A 24299-nucleotide genomic window follows, 5' to 3' on the forward strand; every position below is an offset into this window, starting at 1 on the left:
TATAAGGTCTACTGTGTGCCTGGCAATGTATGAAGTGCTTTACAAATATTGTCGTATTTGATTCTCACAACAGCCCTGAGAAGTAGATGCTGTTATTATCTCCAATTTAAAGAAACTGAGGCAAATAGGTTAGGTGACTTGCCTTGTTGACACAACTACTAAGGGTCTCCAGGAAGGTCACATTTGAACTCAAGTCCCCTAACTCCAGGCCCAGTGATACCCAGCTGCCTTCACTCTAAATGCAGGAGTCTCCAGAGAAGGTTGTTTAAACACCTAGCAGCTGGAGTGGTTGTAAAAGCCCCTGATTACATCAGAGAGGGATGAGGGAGGAAAGCAGATGTAAGTCATTTATTTTCCTGAAATGAAGATTTCTAGGCCAGGATGCTCCTCTGCCTAGCCTTGTCATTCTGTACATGTAAATTGTACAAGACCCTCCTAGGTAGCAGGCGCAATGTCATACCCTGGGGAGAAGGGGAAAAGATGGACTTGGACAGGTTGGTCCATGCGGCAGACTTAGGTGGTTTACTTTCTGACTAGGGGCTCCTGCCAGTGTGGCTGCTGCAGAATCCTGCTGCAGTAACCCCAAAAGTGCTTCCATTTACATAAGAAATGCAAATCAGCAGAATGCAGATTTCCTTAGGCTTGCCTAGATTAGAAGACTATCGGGGTTCTGGCTTCTTTTCCTTTCCCCTTCTGCAGGGTCCAGGGGCTCCCTTCCAAAGGAGCCTGCCACGCCAAGGTCTCCTTTCTGAGTCCCTGTGCTAGCACACATTTGCCAAGAGGAGTCTGCCCAAATCCAGCCATAGGAACTGAGTGATGGATCTCAGAACTCCCTAAAGGATAAGAGGGAAAAACTCAAACTCAGGATCCCCTCAAGTAGCTGTGTCCAAGGAAGAAAGGGAATAAGTTCAGCACCACTCAAATCCACCCCCAAATTCCCCTTGCTCAGTGTCTTCCTTCTCTGTCACTCTCCCAGCACCCAATTTGAATGTCCTTCCAAAAGCTAGGTCCCTTGGACCCACTGGAGCTCCCAGGCTGAATCCAAAGAACACCTTTCTTCAGTGGTGGGATTCCTGGGTGATTCCTCTACCTCTTGCTGGGATATCATTGTTTCAGATCCTGCAGAGAAGGAAAAAGAGGAAGAGGAGGAGGAGGAGATGACCATTCATTGGTCTGATGAGAATGTAAAATGTTACAAACACTTTTCTCCTGGGTCCACTGTGAGAAGGAAAAACAAAGACAAGAAGGAAAGGGGGAGAGACTGAGTAGTGTCGGGATGAGGAGCCCCAGGAAGGACTGATAGCTCCTCTCGGAAGAGAAGGTAAGGGAGGGTGGGAGCAAAGTTTCTTCAGTGTGTACCAACCACAGCCAAAGACTATATACAAGGACAGCATTACTTGGGCCACCAATATGGAAGGATCTGGCTGACATCAAATGACTTTATTTACCTCCAGTGCTGCCTCCTCTTTCTTACCCTGCCCATGCCTGGCTGGGGATTATCAGCCCCCAAGAAGCAGCTGCAAGCTCAGCTGCCATGAAGCCTAGCCAGAAGGATGAGTAGCTAAAGGTTTGCCCCCAAAGAGCCAACATTTAAAAGGTGCTGACCATACCGCACTGCTGCAAATAGAAACCACTGAACTTTGGGACTAATACTACAAATAACTAGTTAAACTAAAAATTTCCAACTATCCAACTCTAGGGGAGTAACCATACACCAGGCTCTAGCTAGACTACTATTCTGCCTTTCCTGGCCTCCCTTACAGCAGCGCTGTGGTGTCCCAATAGCATCCCCCTCCGTACCCTGGAATTCCCCAGTCGAAATTGTCCATGTACTGCTCTGAGGCAGTAAATCTGCAGACCCTGGACAGAAGCCCTGGGTAGGGCAGGGGAGAAAATTCTACTGAATGTGATGTCATCAGCACTAGAGGCATCCCAAGTACAAAAGACTCGATCCCCCTTAATAAACATTTATTAAATGTCCACCATGCTCCAGGCACTTTGTTAAGCACCGGAATCCTGTCTTGAATATTTCTCAGGGTGCTAAAAGTCATCCCCACTGAAGGATTTAGGAATTATTTTTCCAGATTCATTTGGAGAGCAATGGTAGATATGATTCGAGTGCCCTAGAATATCCTGAGCTGATGAGACATCAAGCCAACACCGTGTTGTCTGTGTCCTGACCTCTGCATGAAGAAAGCTCCTTCTCCAAGGGCCTGGGATGTCACCAAGAGGCCTAATTTTAGCCACTCCCTGTCAGGTTTGATAAAGGACAAAGCAAGATCACAGCAGGTCTTCCTGCCATAGAAGTATCTGTCTCCAGCTGGTTTCAATAAATCCTATCTAACATCTATGGCTCTTTTGCCTTTTTGATCATTTCCATCCACCTAGTTTCACAGCCCTATCACTCTTGTCAGATATTCCTTCCCGTCTGGGTGCACTCTGTGGGCTGGAGTCAAAAGACCTTTGGATCTGGAGCCATCGAGGTTCACATTCCACCCCTGCTCCTTATTATCAAGATCTTTGTGTCCTCATTATAGAATGAACAGATCAAGCTAGATGGAAGGTCCTCAAAGTTCACTTCTGCCTTATGCTCAATAAAAGAGGAGAATGAGTTTGAGATGAACAAGTTAGAGACAAAATGTCAAGACCAACTCACATCCCATCTTGTTCACGAAACCCTCTCTAAAGTACCTAGCTTTGGGCCAGATCTAAATCTTTCTATGAAGCCTTTCTACTGCACTTCCCAGGTAATGTTAGCTCTGTAGGCACCACCTTCCACATAAGTTTTTTCACCCCCTTGATGAATTCACTCCCCTGGAGTATTCCTCCACTGTAATTTTCCTGTGGATGAGCTTAACTAATCATTCCTGCATTCAGAGGCAAGGCATGACATGGGAAGAATGTTCATATACATCCCATCTGGCCACAGGAAAGGACTCTGACTGGAAGAGGGCTGTCCTTGAAAATCATGACCTGGCCAAGGGACAGATAAGATTCTTCTTCTCCAATGTGTTTTCCTAAGGGAAAAAAAAAAATGTTTTAGTTGCTTTATTAGTATTCCTTCATCTCTCAAGGAATTAACAGGTTTAAAAACTAATCCCTACATAAGTTAAGTCCCAGAATCTAAAGAGTCACATAATCTCAGAGTTAGAGAGGACTTTAAAGGTTACCTAGCCCTACAGAAACCTTAAATATCCCTCCTCCCTCATCACACACACACACACACACACACACACACACACACACACACACACACACACACCTTGTTGAACTATCCCTGATGATAGTCTCTGCTTAAAGATCTCCAGAAAACTTCCACCCTTTGCAATCCATCCTGGTGTTGGACAGCTCCTGTGCCTACAAAATGACAAAACCAGTGACCCCTACATCTGCTCTTTGGAATCCAGGAGAACAGTTTTTTCATGAGATGGCCCTTCAGATTTATGATCAGGACTGATCCTTCTCCCCTTTCCCCCAAGCTAAATATCTCCAATCCCTTCATCTAATCCTCTCAAAATGTGGTTTCAAGTTCCCTCGGTGACCCAGTCTACTTGTCACTGTCTCCAGAATGGATAGTGCTTTGGACTGAATTGAAGCTTGGAAAATAAGCACAACTTTAACCTAAAATTCATCTCTGAAATCTCAAGAATTTCCATAAACATCAGACTATCTAACACCATACACACACACCATCACATTCACTTTCTATGGACTGAAATTCTCCAAGGAAAGTCAATCTAGATCAAGAGAAGCTCTTAAGAATGATTTTTTTTCTTTTAAAACTCTAAACATTTATTTATTTTTTTAACTTTCATTTCTCAGAATTTCCTTCTCTCCTCCCCTGTGAATAATCCCTCACAAATAATTGATGATGATAATAATAATAATAACAATAATAATAAAAAGAGCTAGGAAAGGGCAATTTAGCAAAAACTAACCAGCACATCAGCCAGATGTGACAGGGCATACAGTGTTGTACACCCACAGCATGGCCCTCTCCTCTTGCAAGGAAGGTGCATTTCTCCTCTCATTCCAGGACTAAACTCGGTCGGTAAAATTATTCCCCATTTAGTTTCAAGTTTGTTTGAAGAATGAAATCATGAAGGTGTGCATAGATATTCTAGATGAGGAGAAATATTGAAGTGGTCTGAAAAGATCGATGGCTATTGTGTAGAGAATTCTCCAAAGAACCTGGAGGGTTGTTTAAAAATATGTATAGGAGATGGAGGCAAGGGTGGAAAACAAAGGATGAATATGAGAAATTGTCCTGGGAACTTGTTAGAATTTTGAGAACTCAATATAAACCAGCTGGTAAAGAAAACCAAAGGCAACATTAGGGAAGTTTGGGGGATTTTTTTAGTTATATTGGGGGAAAGAAGATATAAGACCATTGCATGGGGTGCATGGGACAAGAATTGCTGACAAAGAGAAGGCAGTTTCTTGACTGTTGTTATTTTTGTGTTTTCTCAGCAAAGGAAAGTGACCTTTGGACTGGAGAATACAAAACAACAAAATGGCCAGTGAGGAGGGACTATCCAAAATAAATAGGGAGATAGTAAGAGAAACCTGGCAGCCTTTGATGAATTCAAGAACTGGCAGTCATGCTGGCCGAGCCCCCGTCAGTGGGATCTGAGAGATCACAGAGAACAGGGGAGGGATCACAGGACTGGAAAAGGGCAAGAGATGTCCTGGTTTTCGAAAAGGGAAAGGAACAAATCTGTAAATAATCAGCAAGTGAGCTCAACTCTGACTCTTGGCAGAAATCTAGGCTAGATTTTAATGGACTCCATGGTAAGCTCCACATGAGTCAGCAGTGTGCTCTGGCAGCCAGAAAAGCTGAGGGAGGCAAAGTTTCCAGGAATAAGGAGGCTGGTTAGTCCTAATATACAACAAGCTGGTTCTACCACACACAAAGTATGGTCTTTACTTTGGGGCACATTTTAGAAAGACATGTTGGAAAACATGATACTGGTGAGAGTGAAAGAAGTAAGATGATCTGTCCAAGATCACAAAGACTAAACTAGAAACCAGATGCCCTGGTCTCAGCCCAAGGCTCCTTCTACAAAGTGATTCCTTTGCTTTTAGCTGAGGGTATCATCACTTAACTCTGGACTCTCCCTCCTCACCTCTACCTCCCAGAATCCTTATCTTCCATTGAAACCCAGCTTAGATGCATTCCTTCTCCATCCCCCCTCCTCCAAACTGTTCAGTCCTTCCCCTCCTCAAATCATCAGTAACTTGCAAAGGAAACTCAGTGTCCTGTGGCCCAAGTAAAATGAAAGCTCTTTTAAAAATAATAGCTTTTTATTTTCAAAATACATGCAAAGATCGTTTTTAACATTCATTCTTGCAAAACCTTGTGTTGCAATTGTTTCCCTCTCTTTTCCCATCCCTTCCCCTAGACCTAGTAATCCAATATCTATTAAACATGTACAATTCTTCTAAACATATTTCCACATTTATCATGTTGCACAAGAAAAATCACATCAGAAAGGAAACAAACAAACAAACAAACAAAAAAGGTGAAAATGCTATATTGTGATCATTACTACTACTGTTATTATCCCCAAATCTGAGAGTGGATGGAGTTGCATTGGAGGACCCTCCATGGAGTATATGTGAGGATGTGGCTGCAAGGTTGGGAGAGGAGGAGAGAGCATTACTAGCCTCCTCCACCTTTACCAGTCTGTCTCCCACTCCAGCTACTTGGGATCATGGATCATATCCAGAGCTTCAAGAAGTTTTGTTGTTATTACTGTTGTTCAGTCATTTTTCAGTTCTGTCTGACTCTTCATGGCTCCATTGGGGGTTTTTTTGCAAAGATAACAGAGTGATTGGCCATTTCCTTCTCTAGCTCATTTTACAGGTAAGTAACCTGAGGTCCAAAATTGTTACATGGTTTGCCTGGGGTCACACAACTAGCAAATGTCTGAGAGAATTGGAACTGAGGTCTTCTTCAATCCAACTCCAAGGAGTTTTTGGTTTCCCCTGCACGAGCAGATACACACACACACACACACACACACACACACACTCTCTCTCTCTCTCTCTCTCTCTCTCTCTCTCTCTCTCTCTCTCTCTCTCTCTCTCTCTCTCTCTCTCTCTGTTTCTATCTTTCTCTTTCTTTCTCCCTGCTGCCATTGCCATCACTGATGTGTCCCCCTCTGAGATCACCTTCCATTTATTCTGTACACATCTTCTATGTACCTAGTTATTTACATGAGGTCTCTCCATTAGAATGTGAGTGCCTCGGGACATAATTTTGCTTTTATTTGTATCTCGGAACTTAGCACAGTTCACTGCATGGGGTAAGAGTAACTCAATTCTTGTTGACTGACCAGATTTTCACTTTGGCATTTAACTGTCATATATCCTATGTTACTCTACATTGAAGGATTTGTGTTATGGAATAATGGAGCTTATTGGACCTTTGGTCCCTGGGACAATAGCACAGGCTGCCTACATCAAAAAAGAGTGGCTCCTTAGATGGGAAGAAGTGTCCATTCAGTGGATCTTGAAAGGAGAGAAAATTTACTCTCATTTTCTTCTCCTAGTCTCTAAAGACTCCTTACTGGGAAAGGGGAGGATCCTAATTCCCTGGGGCCCATGGTTTTTATGGCTACACTCATCTTACCAATGAGAAAAAAGAGACTTAGAGAGGTGCTGATTTGCACAGTCATTGTTGGAGACAGAATTTTAACCCTGCTCTTCCCGGCTCCAAGTCCATCCCTCAAAGCCCAATCAATCCAATGGTGACTTTGCCACTGGCAGTCTTTGTCTACTTTCTATCCTAATGATAGTTATCTCTGCTAGTAAACTGTGAGGTCCTAGGGCCAGTAAAGGGCCTGGCACATGGCCCATACTCAGTGACTAAGTGAACTAGAACTGTCTCCTGTCTGTGGCTGAGCATCCAGCTTCAAGAATAAGGAGTTGGGAGTGAGCCCAGCTGCCATGATTCAGTCATTGGCAGCTGCAGGATGGAACTGCCATAGAATCATTTGCCTTGGAGTTATAGGTACCTCTAGACCAACCCCTTCATTTGACAGTAGAAGATATGAGGTCTGGAAAGGGAAAAGGAATCAAAGATTCATCCCACTATCCTAGGAACCTTTCCACCACTTTAACTCCAATTCTAGTATATGCCATGTCCCTGAACTATGACTAGATAGATAAAAAATACCCTAAACTTTTATGTTCACTCACCACAGTGATTGAATGAATGAATGAATGAATGAATGAATGAAAACTCAAGGGAGAGAAATCCAAACTGCACAACCTTGGGGTGCAATGAGTGTACCACCTGTCCCAAGACTTTCCTGAGGTCTCAAAAGAGCTCATCCCATTAATTGCTGCACATAATTTACAGGATCCTAGATTGCAACGTGCTGTTGTCTCCAGAGACTGTGGATCGCTCTCTGGTCTAGAGGAGACTTCTTCTTCCAGAGAGCCACCTCAAGTCTGGCCTAGAGCAGATACTTTCTATCTCTGGAGTGCCACACTCTTTTATCCTCCCAGAGAATGGGCGAGGGATAACGCAAGGGCTTCTGGGAAAAATTACTTCAACCAATGAACTTGCTCTTCCTAAGCATGCAAGCTCCTCCCCCAGGAATTCACAAGTAAAACTCCCAGTAAAGGCCCGAACTAGAGAATTGTTAAGTACCGACTTAGCACTTAGTAAAAACCTAATATCTCATTATCTCATTAGCACTTAGTAAGAACCTAACATCTCCCCCTTTCTTTTGCTTTAGAACATAGGGTCATGACCTTGAACCTAACACTAGATACCCTTCCTTTTTTTTTTTTTCATGCGGCAATCTGGGTTAAATGGCTTGTCCAGGATCAAAAAGTTAGTAGGTGTCTGAGACCAGATTTAAACTCAGGTTCTCCTGATTCCAGAGGTGGAGCTCTACCCACAGCACCACCTAGCTGCCCCACTTCCCTTTTTCCAGACTTCCTAACTATCCGGACAGAAGTAATCTGTAGTATTTTCTTCATTCTATCAAATTTGTGTCAGCTTTTTGTAGATTTAATAGAGCAGACTTCTATCAGAAGTGCTTGGGGAAACTCCAATTTGTTTTCTTTCGCCTTGGGATTCATCAGGTTTTGTTATAAAAACTTCTTCCCCCCCTCCCCAGGCTGGGGTTAAGTGACTTGCCCAGGGTCACACAGCTAAGAAGTATTAAGTGTCTGAGACCAGATTTGAACTCTGGTCCTCCTGAATTCAAGGCTGGTGCTCTATCCACTTCACCACCTAGCTACTCTATAGTTTATATAACCAAATCCAGGTATTTTATGTCTTATCATTTCCCCCAAGTGCCAAATAACTAAAAATTCTCCCTACTCTATATAATTTCTATAGGAACAATATTGCAGTATATATTTAAAATATTTATGTAGAGATGAATGAATAAAATAAAATTTATTTGTTAATTATTATTACATGCCAAGCACTATGTTAATCAAAATTCCTTTCCTTAATGAGTTTATATTCTAATGGAGAAAGAGAAAATATAGGAGAGAAGTGTCCAGGAAGGAGAATTTCAGCTTGGAAAATTACAGACTGGTGAATGGAACCTTTGGAGAGTATATTAACAGTCCTTTTCCAGTGCCAGTAATGATCTGATTATGATTTATGGGCCATGAAGAGACATGGCAGCTGATGTACCTGGGCTGATAAGAAGATGCCTGGGAAATAAAATGAGATATGGCCAAGGACTGGTCTCCTGTAGTGAGGAGAAATCACTCATCAACTTGCCCTGAAGGATCTGAAAGGGGAAATTCTAAGGCTTAAAGCAGAAGGGCTTCTCTTTGTGACCCCTTTGGCACTCTGGTTAAAACCTAGGCCCCCCCCCAAAAAAAAAAAATAAATAAATAAATAAATAAAAATAAATAAATAAAAAACCTAGGGCCCCCTGAGGGCAGCTAGATGGCCTGCTGAATACAGCACCAGCCCTGAAGTCAGAAGGACCTGACTTCAAATTTCACCTCAGCCACTTAACACTTACTAGCTGTGTGTGACCCTGGGCAAGTCACTTAACCCCAATTGTCTCACCAAAAGAAAACATGAAGAATTAAAAGTTAAAGCTTATGAGCCCCTTCTCAGACAAGATTTTTAAGAACATAAAATAAATGAACAGAATTATTAAGGAACCCATTCATATTGAAATGCAGTTAGGAAAAATAAGCAAACAAGTTAGTGGTTACCAGGTTACTATACTAGTTAAAAGGGTCAAATCCTTAGTACAAGGTTTCTGACCTAGGAAGCAATGTTTATAAGCTGAGAAGGTGGTATCTTTGTTTGGGATGTTGGTGATATGCTCAGATGTCCCAGCTAGTCTGACCTAGTCTGGCCCACCTAAATCATCTCAGGCACCTCTCCATCATGCTTAATGGGTGTGAATAACTCAACAATTACTCAGGTCAGGGGAGTGCCCACTCCTGTAAAGACTCCTGAGCAATGGGGACAACCTCAGCAATCCCAGCCATGTTTGATTGCCCAAGCTTCCCGTTGCTTTCACCTTTTACTTTGGAACAACTGATTCATTTGTAATTAATTGTTTTTTAATTGATTAATTAATTTTAATATGCATTGCTTTATGAATCATGTTGGGAAAGAAAAATCAAAAAGAGAGAGAGAGAGAGAGAGAGAGAGAGAGAGAGAGAGAGAGAGAGAGAGAGAGAGAGAGAGAGAGAGAAACCATGAGGAAAAAAAACAGAAAAAAAGAAAAAAAAGAAGTAAACATAGTGTGTGTTGATTTACATTCAATCTCCATAGTTCTTTTTCTGGATGCAGATGACATTTTCTATCCAAAATCTCTTGAGATTGCCTTGGATAATTCATTGTTTTAGGTGGTGTGAAATCCCAATTTAGTTTTACTTTCTACCATATTACTATTTAATTTTTCCTTAGTTTTATTGAGTAATTAGTTGTATCCCCAGTGGCTTACTTTTTATTTGATGATACCAATTATAATAATTATTATATATAATAATAGAATACAAATTATAATAGAAATAAGCAGGGCCTGTGGAGATGGAGCCAGCCATCCCTATGTTTACCAGCTGCCACTTATGAAGCAAACAAACCAGGTACTCCAAGAGAGAAATAAAAAGGGACATATGGCCCCCTCATATGCTGATGGAGATATCCCAAGACCCTGAAGTAAAGAGCACTGGTGGTAGCAATGTCTCTCCAGTCCACTGATCCTGCTTCCTGCTGAGAACCTGATGCAATCATCCCAGACATCATCTCTCTTAAAAATGGGGTCTGGCCACTGTTTTCCTGGTAATTCGATCACAGTGACTGAAGACACAGAAAAGAAAGCACTCACCACTAATGTCATTGGTTTGACAGCAGGAATAAATATGATTAGGAGTGAAAATTACAGTAAAGAAGCTACATCATCATCTACTTTAACCCACTCCCTAAGGACCATGGGATTTTCCGTCTGACTCACAGCTGAAATTGTTTTAGCTGACTCTTCCATTAGAAAGTAAGTTACATGAGAGCAGGAATTGGCTTGTTTTCTCTTTGTATCCCAATCACTTAGTACAGGCCTTCCTATCTAGTAAGCTTTTGATAAATGTTTTTACATTTATTTGTTCATTCTCCACTGATCCCTTTCTGCGTTGAGTTAGGTTAATATAGGTTAGCCCTTTCTAGATGATGAGCTTCTGAGGGCAGATTCTCTTACCTTTTTACCTCAATTGCCCCCGGTTGGGGCTCTTGACTGTGAAGGAGCCCAATGAGAATGGATTACACATCCTTCCCCCAGATCCCTTTCTCCAGGACTGGGTTCTTGGAAGTGCTCTGAGCTCCTTCCTGCTGATGCTGAAAGTATATGGAATGGAATGAAATCCATATTTGAAAGTAACTGGCTCCAAAATAGTCACAATTCTATTCTTCCCAGCAGGTGGCAGTACAGGGACAAGAAGTAAATGGCCCTGGATGACAACGGACCAACAACCAGAGGACTCATTGGCTTTTCTCAGAACTCTGCCTTTGCCACATTGTTTTCCTCTTTGGATGTCTTGGCCAATGGGAAGATTGGTCCCTGGCTCCTGTGAATCCCCCATTTTATCTTGCTAATATGATGACATCCATCCACCAGTCTGGGACTCAGCTCTCCAGCTTCCCCGGTTCTCAGGACTGGTCAATTAGCTCCATCCCCACCACCCACCCAGGGTTCAGACCTTATTCTTCAATAGAAAACCATGGCAGGGGGCAGCTAGGTGGCGCAGTGGATAGAGCACCAGCCTTGAATTCAGGAGGACCCGAGTTCGAATCTGGCCTCAGACACTTAACACTTCTAGCTGTGTGACCCTGGGCAAGTCACTTAACCCCAGCCTAAAATTTAAAAAAAAGAAAAAAAAAAAAAGAAAACCATGGCAGAGTTTGGTCTAGATATGGGAAACTGAACTGGAATCTTTCTCCTGTGCTTCCATCCTCCCCCCAGCCTAGTTATGTATAAATCTATCCCTATTACAAAGCTACTTAGGCTTTGATAAAGTTCCTCCTTCTCTCCTTAAATATAGTCAAGCAACTGAGCCTCAGTCTGATTATCTTGTCTAAGCTTGTCTGGGACCTCCCTGCTATTCTCCAGTCCTTTTATTCTTCCCTAACAGACCATCACACTTCCCTCTGTGTCCATTCCGAAAATTCTCTAGAGCATCTTCACAAGGCACTCAGATTTCACTGAGCTGCCCATCCTGAACTCACATCTCTGCTATTCAGTGCCTAAAATCTTCCCACTGGGTCCCGCATTCTCTCCTGTTCTGCTCCCATTTCTCACAGAGCTGGAGCTTCTCTTGCTTAGCTCAGGCCCTCCACTGGAACTCTCCACTGAGAGCTTGCTCCTTCTATCAACTCTCTTGTCTTTCATCTTTCCTGATTGTCTCTGACACCATCAGCTCAAACCCTTCTCCTTCTCCTTTCCCAGTCTTAGCTGCCAGAGATTAATGTCTTAGTCCAATTAACCAATTAAGATCAATTAACTTTTATCAATTGCAAAGATGTAGCTAGAACAGAAGTTTTAGCCCAACACTTAGGGAGATGCTTGATACCATTGGATTCAGTCTTAAAAAAAAACAAAAAACTGCTTACAAATCACTCACTCACTCCACCAAGTTCCTCCTCAATGGGGCATAGTATATGACAGGATTCAGTATCTTGGTTTGGGGCCAATTCAGTGGTTGTGGGACTCCTCATTGAGCCCTGAGCAGGGCTGGCCATCTGCACATTTTAATATGAACTCTATAAAGTAGTTCCTAGTGGCTCCCCCAACCTTCTGAAGTTCACAAGGCCCCAGCCTGATAGGTTCTGTCTCTGGTACTGAACTGAAAGCAGGGCCATGTGCTTGCTCTCATGGCTTTTTACTGTGATGTTTTTAGAGATGTTATCATACACCTTCAGTGTGGATAAAAATGACATCAAAGTCAGCACTGATGGTGAATTATTTAACTTGGAAAGGCTAGAAGGCTACGAGGAGAATTGGTGACTTTTATCCACGGATCATTGTGCATCCAATTGCAGCCTCTTAGCTAAGATACAACAGTGTATAGATCAATTCTCTGATGCTTGTGTTAATTTTTAGCCCCACAATTAACAGCAAAAAGGAGAGGCACTGGACCATCCATATGGAGAACCATTGGTTACAGCAAATGGAGTCATGTTTAAGCAGCAATCTATGTCCCAGGGATGTTCACATAGCTCATGAACACATTGCCAGAGATAGTTCAGAGTTTGGGAGACTCGAGAGGAAAATGTGGGAGACAGAAGATGTATTGGGCTGCCTACCAAACTGAAGATTTACAGAGCAATCGTGCTGACCTCATTATTGTCTGCCTCCAAAACCTGGACGGTCTACCAGCGCCACGCCAGGAAACTGAATTGCTTCCATTTGAATTGTTTTAGGAAGATTCTGATGATCATCTGGCAGGAAAAGGTACAAGATACTGAGGTCCTTTCTCCAGGTGACTGTCAACCATTTAAACGCTACTGCAGAGAGCACAACTCCAATGGGCTAGTCATGTTGTACCAGTGCCAAATGTAAGTTGATCTTAAGACTTTTAAAGAAATCTCATAAGAGGCAAGCACTCACAGGTCAGAAAAAGAGCTACAAGGACCCTCTCAAGATCTCTCTGAATGGGTATGGATTGGGAGACATAGGAGACACCGGCACAGTACTGCCCAGCATGGCATGCCATGTAAAGAAGATGCTGTGCCCTCTAAGCAAAGTGGAATTGTAGTCGTTCAAAAAAAAAAAAAAACAACATGAGGTTTGTACCTCTTCATTCCCAATGTTTATATGGACTTTTTGTGTCTGATCTGGGGTAGAACCTTCCAAGCTCATGTTGACATGATCAATCGCAGTTGTCCCTTGCCCCCAACAGAGCAATAACATTCTGGTCGTCTTTGAGCACGAAGGACAATAACCAATCACTCAGCCCCTTTACCAAAGACAGGAAGGGATAAACACATCTGAATGGAAACATCTGCAGAGCCACATGGTTCACATTGACCAAAATGGGGAAAGTAAGCCACTGGTGCTGGTCGTCTCTCCTCACTCTCTCTTTGCCCCTTCTCCTCCCCAAAAGCTTAAACGGTCTTTGCTTCCTCACTTCCTCACAGAAAAGAGCAATAGAGAATGCCATACCCAGAACTAAGCTAGTTTCTGTTAGGCATCTGGTAGTCCAGTGCAGGACTGAAACCAGGAAAACCTGAATTTAAATCACAGGTTGTATGACCCTGGATAAGTCACCTAACACCCCTACCTATTTCCTCAGTTGTAAAATGTGGATAATAATAATAGCACCTACATTCTAGGGTTGTCGGGAGGATCAAATGAGATGTTTGTCAGTGCTCAGCACAGTTCCTGATCTTAGTAGATGTTTGACAAATGTCTATTTCCTTCCTAAACACCATTGCACCTTTGGTCTGACCAGAGTAGAGGATGTTCCGATCATCACCTTTTTGATCCTGGATACCTTCTCTTCAAGCATCCCAAGATGGCATTGAGTTTCTCAGCGGCCATAGCTCCTATCTGACTCAGGTTGACATTATAGTTCACTGAAAACCTTTATCAAGTGCCAGTAAGATCCCTAAACATGGCAGAAATCTCACCTCCAACGAGCCCATCGAGATCCCCCATTATGATAGCTTTACAACATGGTCCCTCGGATCTTTGCATCCTCCCAGTGACATTATGAGGTTAATAACAGAAATGTTATCCTCATTTTAGATTTGGGAATTGAGGCTCAGGGGGTGGCTTGGCCACAGTCTCAGTTAATAGGTAGCAAAGCCACGACTAGGATCCCAGGTTTTCTGAACTGTCAAGCCAATCAGTCAGTAGGAATTTGTTAAATACCTCCTATGTGCCAGGGACTAAACTAAGTTCACTCACCTGTCTGCAGTCCTAAACCCACTGCCTTTCTGGATATTTTAGCCCCTACCACTTGGGGGGCGACCCTATCTGCTTAATACCTGAGGCTCATCCCTTCCCATACAGAGACAGCAGGTAGGAGTTGCCAGGTGGGAGGAAGAGGGCTCTCAGGCACTAAGAAAATGGGCAGAGAGTTAGCCCTGACTGTCCTCTTGTCTCTTTTTTCTCCTCATCTTAATCTCAAAACCTGCCACAGCAGGGATCAAGAGAAGACAAGGGAGCTATAGCCCTCACTTGTGCTATCTCCTCGACCTTGAGAGGTGGAAGGAGGGGATGGGGAGAAGACAGGGCCCGGGACCAAAAACAGGCCATAGAGCCCCATGGAGCAGGGCTGCTCTTCTGCACAGGTGGAGCGGGTGGAGAATAACCAGAGGTGTGAAGCACATGGCAAAGCCCAGAAATAGCTTTATTACCAAAGTCGGAAGCCTTCCCCCTCTCCTCCCCTCCTCCCTGGCCTGGAATTCGCACAAATGAACTAGACCATGAAGGCGGAAGGGAAACCAGAAGCACCGAAAGGCTGGGCTGAAATGCTGCAGGGGCCCCTTGGCCATCCTCATCAGTGCAGAGCCGGCTCTGGAGTTTTGCAATGACACCCCGGCAGGAGCTCAAGGGACGGAGACACAGGAAAGGGCTGTGGTTCTGAGGATGGAGAGATACAACAGCCAAGGCCCCCAAATACCCCGGCCCTTTGCCTTTCATCGTTTACTAGAGCTAATGGAATATCATTCAATTGAGTAAGAACACAACACATCCCAATAGGAAGAACCCAAGGTCAAGAAGCCAAAGATCCAAATAAACTTGGGTGCCTCCCTCTGGCCACTCTGAGCCTCAGTTTACTCCTATGTAAAATGAGGGGTTTTGTGGTGGTAAGGAATTGGAAACTGAGTGGGAATGGCTGAACCAACGGGATGTGCCTTGTGGAAGGCCAACAGGCTGGGGCAGGCTCTGCCTTGTGCTCTCTATGTCCACAGCTCTGAACACACTGCCAGGCACACAGCCACATGCTAAATGACCTGACAAGATGGATGCAATGGGACTGCCAGGCAGTAAGAAGGAGGAGTAGAAGGGGTTCAGAGAAATATGGGACTGACATGGTACAGAATAAGGAGAGGCAAAAAACAGCCAGCCATAAATATATATATATATATTTACAACAGTGCAAATTAAAAGCTGTCCAGAGGGAAAGTGAGCAATGAGTGATGGGAAAATCCCACCGCTGCAGGGAGGAAACACATCTTCTTTATCCCCTGGCAAAGTAGGACTGCAGAGTGTGCAGTAGTATGGTTAATAATAGCAGCAATGATACTAGTAGCAGCAAGAGAAGCAGTGCTAGCAGCAAAAGTAGTAGTAACAGCAGCAGCAGTAGCAATAGCAGTGGTAGCAGCCCCTTTATCAATTGATTTTGTTTAATTGATTTTCTTTATCACAAAGAGTTTGATACAGAGTTGAGAGGAAATGCTATAAATGGTATAACTACAAAAAGCATTTTTCATTTGGGGAGGAGGCAATTGGGGTTAAGTGACTTGTCCAGGGACACACAGCTAGTGGGGCTCTGAGACTGGATTTGAACTCATGGTCCATCTGAATCTATTGTACCACCTGTCCCAACACAAGTTATTTTAAAATAAAAATAAAAATGGAATAGATAATCTCTAATATCCTCCCAGCACTAACTTCTATAAAGTTGTTGCTATTGTTCAATCGTGTTCAAGTCTCCATGACCTCATTTGGGCTTTTCTTGATAAAGATATTAGAGTGCTTGGCCATGCTGGGAGGATATCAGCATCCTATTGCTGCCTTTCATTGAGTCCTCCCTCAGAGCAGAAGAAAGGAGACTCTGAGGGAACCAAGCTAGGATTCTGAGCCAGATCCATCCAAATGAAGCATCCAAATGAAGTCCACCTTCTTCCCTATGTTGCCCAGGGCTGACCGTATTCCAGGATGGGAACTTGCCCCCTCTGTCAGATACCAGATGGGGGCTTGGGAAGAGCAGGTCAGGAGGAAACTCTGAAAGTCTCCAGTTGTGGCTGGGCTCAATCCCTCCCCTGGTGTGGATCCTGATCGAGACAGGACAGAAGCTTGGCAGGAACAGGGAAAAGGCCTATCCCTTTCTTTCATTCCCATTGCCAGGACCTGCTGTTTCTGCCTTTGTAGTATTTTCAGTAGAGGCCTCTCCCTTTCCTTGGACACAGGCCCTACCCTGGGAAAGGCCTCTGGCCAGACCGGACTAGATGTCTCCCTGCCTCAAGTCCCTCAGGATTGCAGACTCCTCCACTCAGCTGTCAATGTGACCTTCCGAAAGCCCACATCATCCCTTATTCAATAAAGTCTAGTCATTCGATGTCACTTCAAGATCAAATATAAAGCCTCCTGTTTAACATTCAGAGGCCTTCCTGATCCTCCTCACAAGACCCATCCCCCACATTCCCATTCTCCTTACACAGCATTCACCCACACACACTTTGCAACTCGGTGACACTGGCCTCTGGCTGTTCCTCCAAGAAGACACTATTTCTATATTCCCAGTGTTTTTATGGATTGTACCCAGTGCCTGGAATTCTTCTCTCCTCACTTCTGCCTCCTCAGCTTCCCTGGCTTCCTTCAAGGCCCAGCTAAAATCCCATCTTTGGCAAGGAGCCTTCCCCACCCCACTTAATCCTACTGCCTTCCCTCTAGTCATTATCTCCCAAAGATCAGGCATAAATCTTGTTATAGTTGTTTGAATGTCGTCTCCAGCCATTAAACTGGGAGCTCCTTAGGGGAAGGGATGGGTCTTGCCTTTCTTAATAGTCTGCCGGTCTTTTATCCCCAGTGCTTAGCACAGAGCCAAACAAGCTGAAAGTCTTCAACAAATGGTAACTGGGTAACTGACTAACTGATGAGCAAACCCAGTCCTCTGGAGCTCATTTTGCAAGAAAAGCACAATACAGACCAACAAAACAAAAAGTTGTCCTGAGAAAGTACAATCTCACAGAGGAGATAAAATGGTTTAAATCATTTTATTTACTTAAAAAAAAAAAAAAAAAGACTAGCAAAGTAAGAACTGAGTTGAAGCTGCCGGACAGTATCTGAAGACTCCCAGCAACGAGCATGGTGAGAAAAGGTCCCTGGCCAAGCCCATTATACAGTGCAGGGTCTCATTAGAGTGTGCACAGGAGACAGGAAAGTCAATAATCCATAAGGCCAGAGATAATTTGAGGAAAGAGAAGGCCCAAGTCTAAAACCAGTGCCCTGGAGGCAGGGCTAAGATAAGCTAATAGGATTCCAGGATAACAGACGCCTCCTAGTCTCTCCTACCAAAAAGTTCTGATTTATTCAGCGTCAGTGACCAAAAGAGGGTCTCTAGACCATGTAGATATACAGGCCACACCAGAAAAGAAGGCTAGGCTGTCAGAAATGGCCCTTTCTAAATAGAGCCTTCAGACCCAGCACATTCAAACTCTACGTCCCTTCCCAACCCAATAGTTCTAACACCTAATCCTTCCCTCCTCCCCACCAAGTAGGTGGAATCTACATTCTTGTGCTTCTTGGAGAAGAGGCATGTTCACACCCAGATGCACATGGATGACTCTCTATCTCAGACATTAACAGAGAGATGACAGTCAACAGCAAGTATTTAAGGCTAAATAGTAAATATCTAAGACTAAAAAGTAAATATCTACAACTAGATCTAAGTAACTATAGCTAGACACTAAATATCTAAGACTAGATAGCAAGTATTGAATGCTAAGTAGCAAGTATCTAAGGTTAAATAATAAGTATCTAAGATATTAAGTATCTAAGACTAGGTAGATGTTAAATATCTAAGCCTAGTAAGTAGCTAATGTGTCAATTGCTAGATAATAAGTATCTAAGACTAGATAATAAGTACCTACCTCTAGGTAGTAAGACTAAATAGACTAAATAGGATCCAAGGCAAGATAGTATCTATAGCTAGATAGTTAAGTATCTAAGACTAAATAGTATCTATCTAAAGCTAGATAGTAAGTATCTTATAGCTAGATAGAAAGTACATACAGTTAGATAGCAAGTATCTAACATCAGATGGTAACTAAGGCTGGCTAGAGAGTAAGACTCTCTAGAAAGTATCTAAGGTAAGCTAGTAAGTACTATATGTTAGATGGTATCTAATGCTAGATAGTAAATACCTAAGACTGGAGAGTATCAAAGACTAGAAAGTATCGAGGACTAAATAGTAAGTATCCAAGCCTAGGGAATAAGTATCTAAGGCTAGCTAGTGACTATCCAACACTTGAAAGTAAGAACCCAAAGCTAGCTAGCATTTAAGGCAATAGGGAGCCTCGTTGTGTTCAGGGGTAACTGATGCTCCAGGAAGGCTTTCTGCAGGTTGCTTCAGAGAAAAGAGAAACTTGAAACAAAAGAAATAATGAAACTTTTTAAATAGATGGGTGCAGTCAGAATATGGATGTAGTGTTGTGAATGGTGAGAAGGGGATGGAGGTGGATAGGAGGAATCAAGGCTCAGCCACTAGTTGGATGGGGGAACAGAGAAATATCCTGAATTTCATCAATTTGTGTGTCACCTTTCAAGGCTTAGGTTGCCCTGGTTTCAGGACTTAATCAGCACTTGTAGCCCACTGTTTTCTGTTTCAATAGGGCTAAAGGTAATTTGGGGAATAACAGCCCTATATCTCTCTTTGTCAAGAATATTGGGATTCTTGTTCAAAAAGGGATTGGACTAGATGACTCTGAAATTCTATAATCTTGGGAACCATTTGATACTCTAGCCCTCTCATTTTACAAATACAAAAACTGAGACTTAGAAAGGGGAAGCACCTCCCTTTCACAACTTCACTCCAACCTACCTTGCTAGGTTTATTATACACTATTCTACCTAAATGCATCTTCTTTAAAGTGTTTGCTTAATATTTTATTTTTCTCCAATTACACATTGAAATAATTTTAAACATTAATTTTATAAAATTCTCAGTTCTAAATCTTCTCACTCCCTCCCACTCCCCTCATTGAGAAGGCAAGCAATTTGATACAGGTTATTCATGTTCAGTCATGCAAAACATATTAGTCATGTTGCAAAAGAAATCCCCTCCCCCCAAAAAAAAGACTTTTTAAAACTGCTTCAATCTGCATTCAGAAATATCAGTTCTTTCTCTGGAGATGTTTCCATGATGATTCCTTTGGGAATCATCAGCCAAGAAGAGATAAATCATTTCAAGATGATTTTCATAAAATAATACTATTATTATGTACAGTGTTCTCTTGGTCAATAACACGACTAAGTGCATCTCCCAGAAGAAAAAAAAATCATTAAAAAAAAAAGGACCTAAGATGTACTAATATATATATATATATATATACATGTAATAGCTCTTTTTGTGGTGGCAAAGAATAGGAAATTGAAGAAATACCCATCAGTTGGGGAATGACTGAACAAGTTATGGTATATGAATGTGATGCAATATTATTGTGCTATAAGAAATGATGACCAGAAAAATCTGGAAAGACTTACATGAACTGATGCTGAGAGAAGTGAGCAGAACCAGAAGAACATTGTGCCTAGTCACAACAACACTCTGAGATTATCAAGTACATAGACTCTGTTCTTCTCAGCAATAAAATGATATAAGACAATTCCAAAAGACTCATGTTGGAAAATGCTATCCACACCCAGAGAAAGAATTATGGAATCTAAATGCAAATCAGAGCATACTATTTTCATTTTGTGTGTGGTTTTTCCTTTTTGTTCTATTTCTTTTTTCATGATGTGACTAAGTAGAAATATATTTAACATGATTGAATATGTATAACATATCAGATTGCTTGCCACTTGGAGGAGGAAGGGAGGAAGGGAGAGAAGTAGGAATAAAATCTGGAGCTCCAAATCTTATTTTTTAAAAAGGAATGTTGAAAACTACCTTTACATGAATTGAAAAAATAAAATACTATTCACCAAAAACAAGCAATAAAACAAATCAAATAATGTTCTCCTGGCTCTGCTCATTTCACTTTGTATTAGTTCATGTAAGTCTTTCCAAGTTTTGCTGAGGTGTCCTGCTCATCATTTCTCATAATATTCCATCACAATAATATACCACAACTTGTTCAGACATTTCCCAAGCAATAGGCATCCTCTCAATTTGCAATTCTTTGCTATTACAAAAAGAGTTGCTATGAATATTTTTGTACATATTGGTCTTTTTCCTTTTTTAAAATCTCTTTGAGATACAGACCTATTAGTAATATTTCGGGGTCAAAGGGTTTTACAACCCTCTGGGCATAGTTCCAAATTGCTCTCCAGAACGGTTGAATCCGTTTACAACTCCATTAACAATGTATTAGTGTCCCAGTTTTCCCATATCACCTCTAATATTTATCATTTTCCTTTTTATCATATTAAATAATTTGATTGGTGTGGGAAAGTATCTCAGGGTTGTTTTAAATTTTATTTCTTTAATCAATAGAGCACATTTTTATATGACTATAGGTAGCTTTGATTATTTCATCCAAAAATTGCCTCTTCATATCCCTCCATCATTTGTCAGTTGGGGAATAAGATTTTTATAAATTTGACTCAGTCTAATATCTATTTGGGAAATAAATTTGAAAAAAATATATATATGATATGTATACATGTTCTTTACATATTATTATTTATATTATATATATTTAGGAAATGAATATGATAAATATATATTATATGTATATATGTGTATACATATATATATTATATTATGTATGTGTAATATATTTGAGAAATATCAGAGAAACTTGCTGTCAAATTTTTTTTTACAATTATGATTACTGTGTATTTTCCTCCATTCTATTTTCCCCCTGTTTATCCTACTCTCACTTTCTCTCTCTCTTCTCTTACTCTGTTCATCCTCAAAAGTGTTTTACTTCTGACTATGCCGGAGAAACAGCAAGATAGAGTAGAGAACGATTTAGTAATTTATTTAAAAGGGAGAGATTTACTGGGACCAAATGAATCCATGGTCCCAGGGCTGAATGAGACTATTTTCTCAAAGAATCGAGCAGTGACAGTTAGATACAAGATTCTTTTATAGGGTAACAAGAACAATGACATAAAGGGGGAGGTACCTGGATGGGGATGACCTAATGGCACCTAGGATGACATAATGGGAGGTACTGCAGAGGCTCCGGATATTCTAAAGATGTCTAAAATGGATAAAGACCTTTATCCCATCAAACATTAAGAGGGAACTGTTAAAACCTGAAGCAGAATAACTGAATAGGACAATTAGGGAAACTGGGTCAGGACTTTAAGAGAGAATTGTAGCATAACACAACCTCCCCCAACTTGCTTTCTCTTCTACCAATGTATCTCCTTTCCCTTTTCCCCTTCCCTTTCTACTTTCCTTTAGGATAATCTGAATTTCTATACCAATTGCCTCTTTAAGCCAGTTCCAATAATAATAGAGTTCAAACACTCCCTTCCCACTCATCCATCTTCCCCTCCAGTCTTTTATGTGAAATAATTTACCCCCATTCTACCTCTCCCCCTTCTCCCAGTGCATCCCTCTTTTTCACTCCTAATTTTTTTTTTTTAGATGTTACCTTATTTTGGTAAATTCACACCCATGTCCTCTGTCTAATTGACCCAATAATGAGAAAGTTTTTAGAAGTTACAAGTATCATTTTTCCATGAAGGAATAGAAATAGTTTAACCTTATTAGATCCCTTATGATTTCTCTTTTCAGTTTACCTTTTATGCTTCTCTTGAATTTTGTATTTGAAAGTCAAATTTTCTATTCAACTCTGGTCTTTTCATCAGGAATGCTTGAAAATCTTCTATTTCATTAAATATCCACCCCCTCCCCTTTCCCCCTAAATAATACTCAGCATTGCTAAGTAGGTGATTTCTGGTTGCAATTCTAAATTCTTTGCCCTCCAATTATCATCTTCCAAGCCTTCTTTTTAGTGTCGAAGCTCAAAATCTTTTAATCTAGACTGTGACTCCTCAAGAAAACTAACCAGGAGGTTTTTACAAGAGTTCAGACATGAGAGGATGAGTGAGTGAACTGGGAAGGAGCCTGGGTGGGGGAAGAGAGCCAGCAAAGATACTCACGAGCATTTGTGCAAACATACATACATAAGACATGGAGGCATGGATATATACATTGATAAATACATAGATAGTGCATAGATCCATCCATGTGTAGTGACAGAAGGATGGGCAGATGGATGCCCCTTTTGTGAGGCAATCAGGATTAAGTGGCTAGTCCAGGCACCCAACTAGTAAGAGTCAAGAGTCTCAGACTGAATTTGAATTCAGGTCCTTCTGACTCTAAGGCCAGTATATGATAGCTGCCCTATTTTTTAGATAGATACATGAATACATAGATAGATAGATAGATAGATAGATAGATAGATAGATAGATAGATAGATGGATGGATGGATGGATGGATGGATGGATGGATGGATGGATGGATGGATGGATGGATGGATGGATAGATAGATAGATAGATGGATAGATGGATGGATAGATGGATAGATAGATAGATAGATAGATAGATAGATAGATAGATAGATAGATAGATGGATAGATGGATAGATAGATAGATAGATAGATAGATGGATAGATGGGTAGATAGATGGATAGATATGTAGATAGATAGATAGAGAGATAGATAGTTGGATGGATAGATGGATAAAGAGATTGTATAGTGGTAGAAATGAAAGCACTTGGCAGCTGATCTGGGATTGGAAAGTCAAGGATGACACATGTTTTGACTAGGAGGGTAGTGGAGTCAATGGAACAAAAGTGAGTTCGGAGGAGGAGTAGATGGGGTTGGGAGGAGAGAAGACAATTTGTTCCATTGTGGTGGTGCTGCATTTGATTCCTCTTGTGGTCCCTCTCTAGCCCCACACCTGAGCTGTGGTGTTTATTGTCAGAACCCTGCCTTCAGGTCCAGAAGAGCCTCGGGAGACCATCGAGCCCCGTCCTCTGGGAAAGACAGCGGTGCCCAGGGCGGTGTAGGTGGGAAGCTGCCCAGCCAGAATCCCAGTCCCCATTGTCGGATACTTTCTTCCACAGCCTCGTATTCTGTACTGTCTTTGATTTGTCTGCCCTCTGAAGGGAGCTTCTTGCCTAAATCTCCCATTGCCTTCCCTCTCTGACCATGATTTTTCAAAATGCAAAGGGTGCTTTATTAGCCCCAGAGAGGGGCAGAGTCAAGCAAAGTGAGAGCCGGCAGGTTGGCAGCTTGACAGCCCCTTTACCCTCCAGTCCCATCCCCCAAGCGCCTTTGGAGCATTTCTCCCCCTCCACTTCCCTCCCTCCCCTCCCCCAGCCACTGGGCTGGCTGCTATCTCACCGAGGGTCACATGCAGGCTTGGGACCAAAAATGTCCTCCTCACTTCCCTGGGAAGTCTCAAAGGGCTCAGTCGATTCTAGACTAGTGGACGGAGGGCTGCGTTTCTCATTCTTCCCTTTAGCTCTCCCTCTTAGGGCTTCGGTCCAGTCCTGCTAGGCCATGATCTGGGTGAGCGGAGAGGGTATGGGCTGGCCACTGCTCCCAGGCTTGGAACTGGGCCTCTGGTGCTTCCAGGGAAAGGTCCAGACCGCCAGAGAATTCAGCGGGGAGGGCGGGGCAGACGACAGAATTACCACAGGCTCTTCAGCTCAGCTGTTTACACACCTGGAATGATGACTCACTCAGTTAGGAAACAGTGGGGGCAGCTGCCCATGGTGAAGACCGTGAGGGGTGCCGTTGGGTCCCAGCTCTTTCCCAGAGCTGAACCTCACAGCTTAGAGCACTTGCTGCCTCCTCCCTCCCCAGCTTATCCTTTTTGGGGATCGAGAAGGGGTGCAGTGAGTGAGGGAAGGAGGAAGACCAAGAGAAAGGGCTTTCAGACCCC

General features: G+C 42.4%; 1 long non-coding RNA gene across 1 annotated transcript; it reads right to left on the reverse strand.

Moving 5' to 3' along the window:
* Positions 1–1954: 1954 nt before the first annotated feature.
* On the reverse strand, positions 1955–24031 carry LOC141545706 (uncharacterized). Its single transcript, XR_012483122.1, has 2 exons — positions 23756–24031; positions 1955–3017 (listed from the first exon to the last, which is right to left on the reverse strand). It is a non-coding gene; the product is annotated as an uncharacterized LOC141545706 (long non-coding RNA).
* Between the last annotated feature and the right edge of the window lie 268 nt (positions 24032–24299).

This window comes from Sminthopsis crassicaudata, chromosome 6, assembly GCF_048593235.1.
Source record: "Sminthopsis crassicaudata isolate SCR6 chromosome 6, ASM4859323v1, whole genome shotgun sequence".
NCBI lineage: Eukaryota > Metazoa > Chordata > Mammalia > Dasyuromorphia > Dasyuridae > Sminthopsis > Sminthopsis crassicaudata.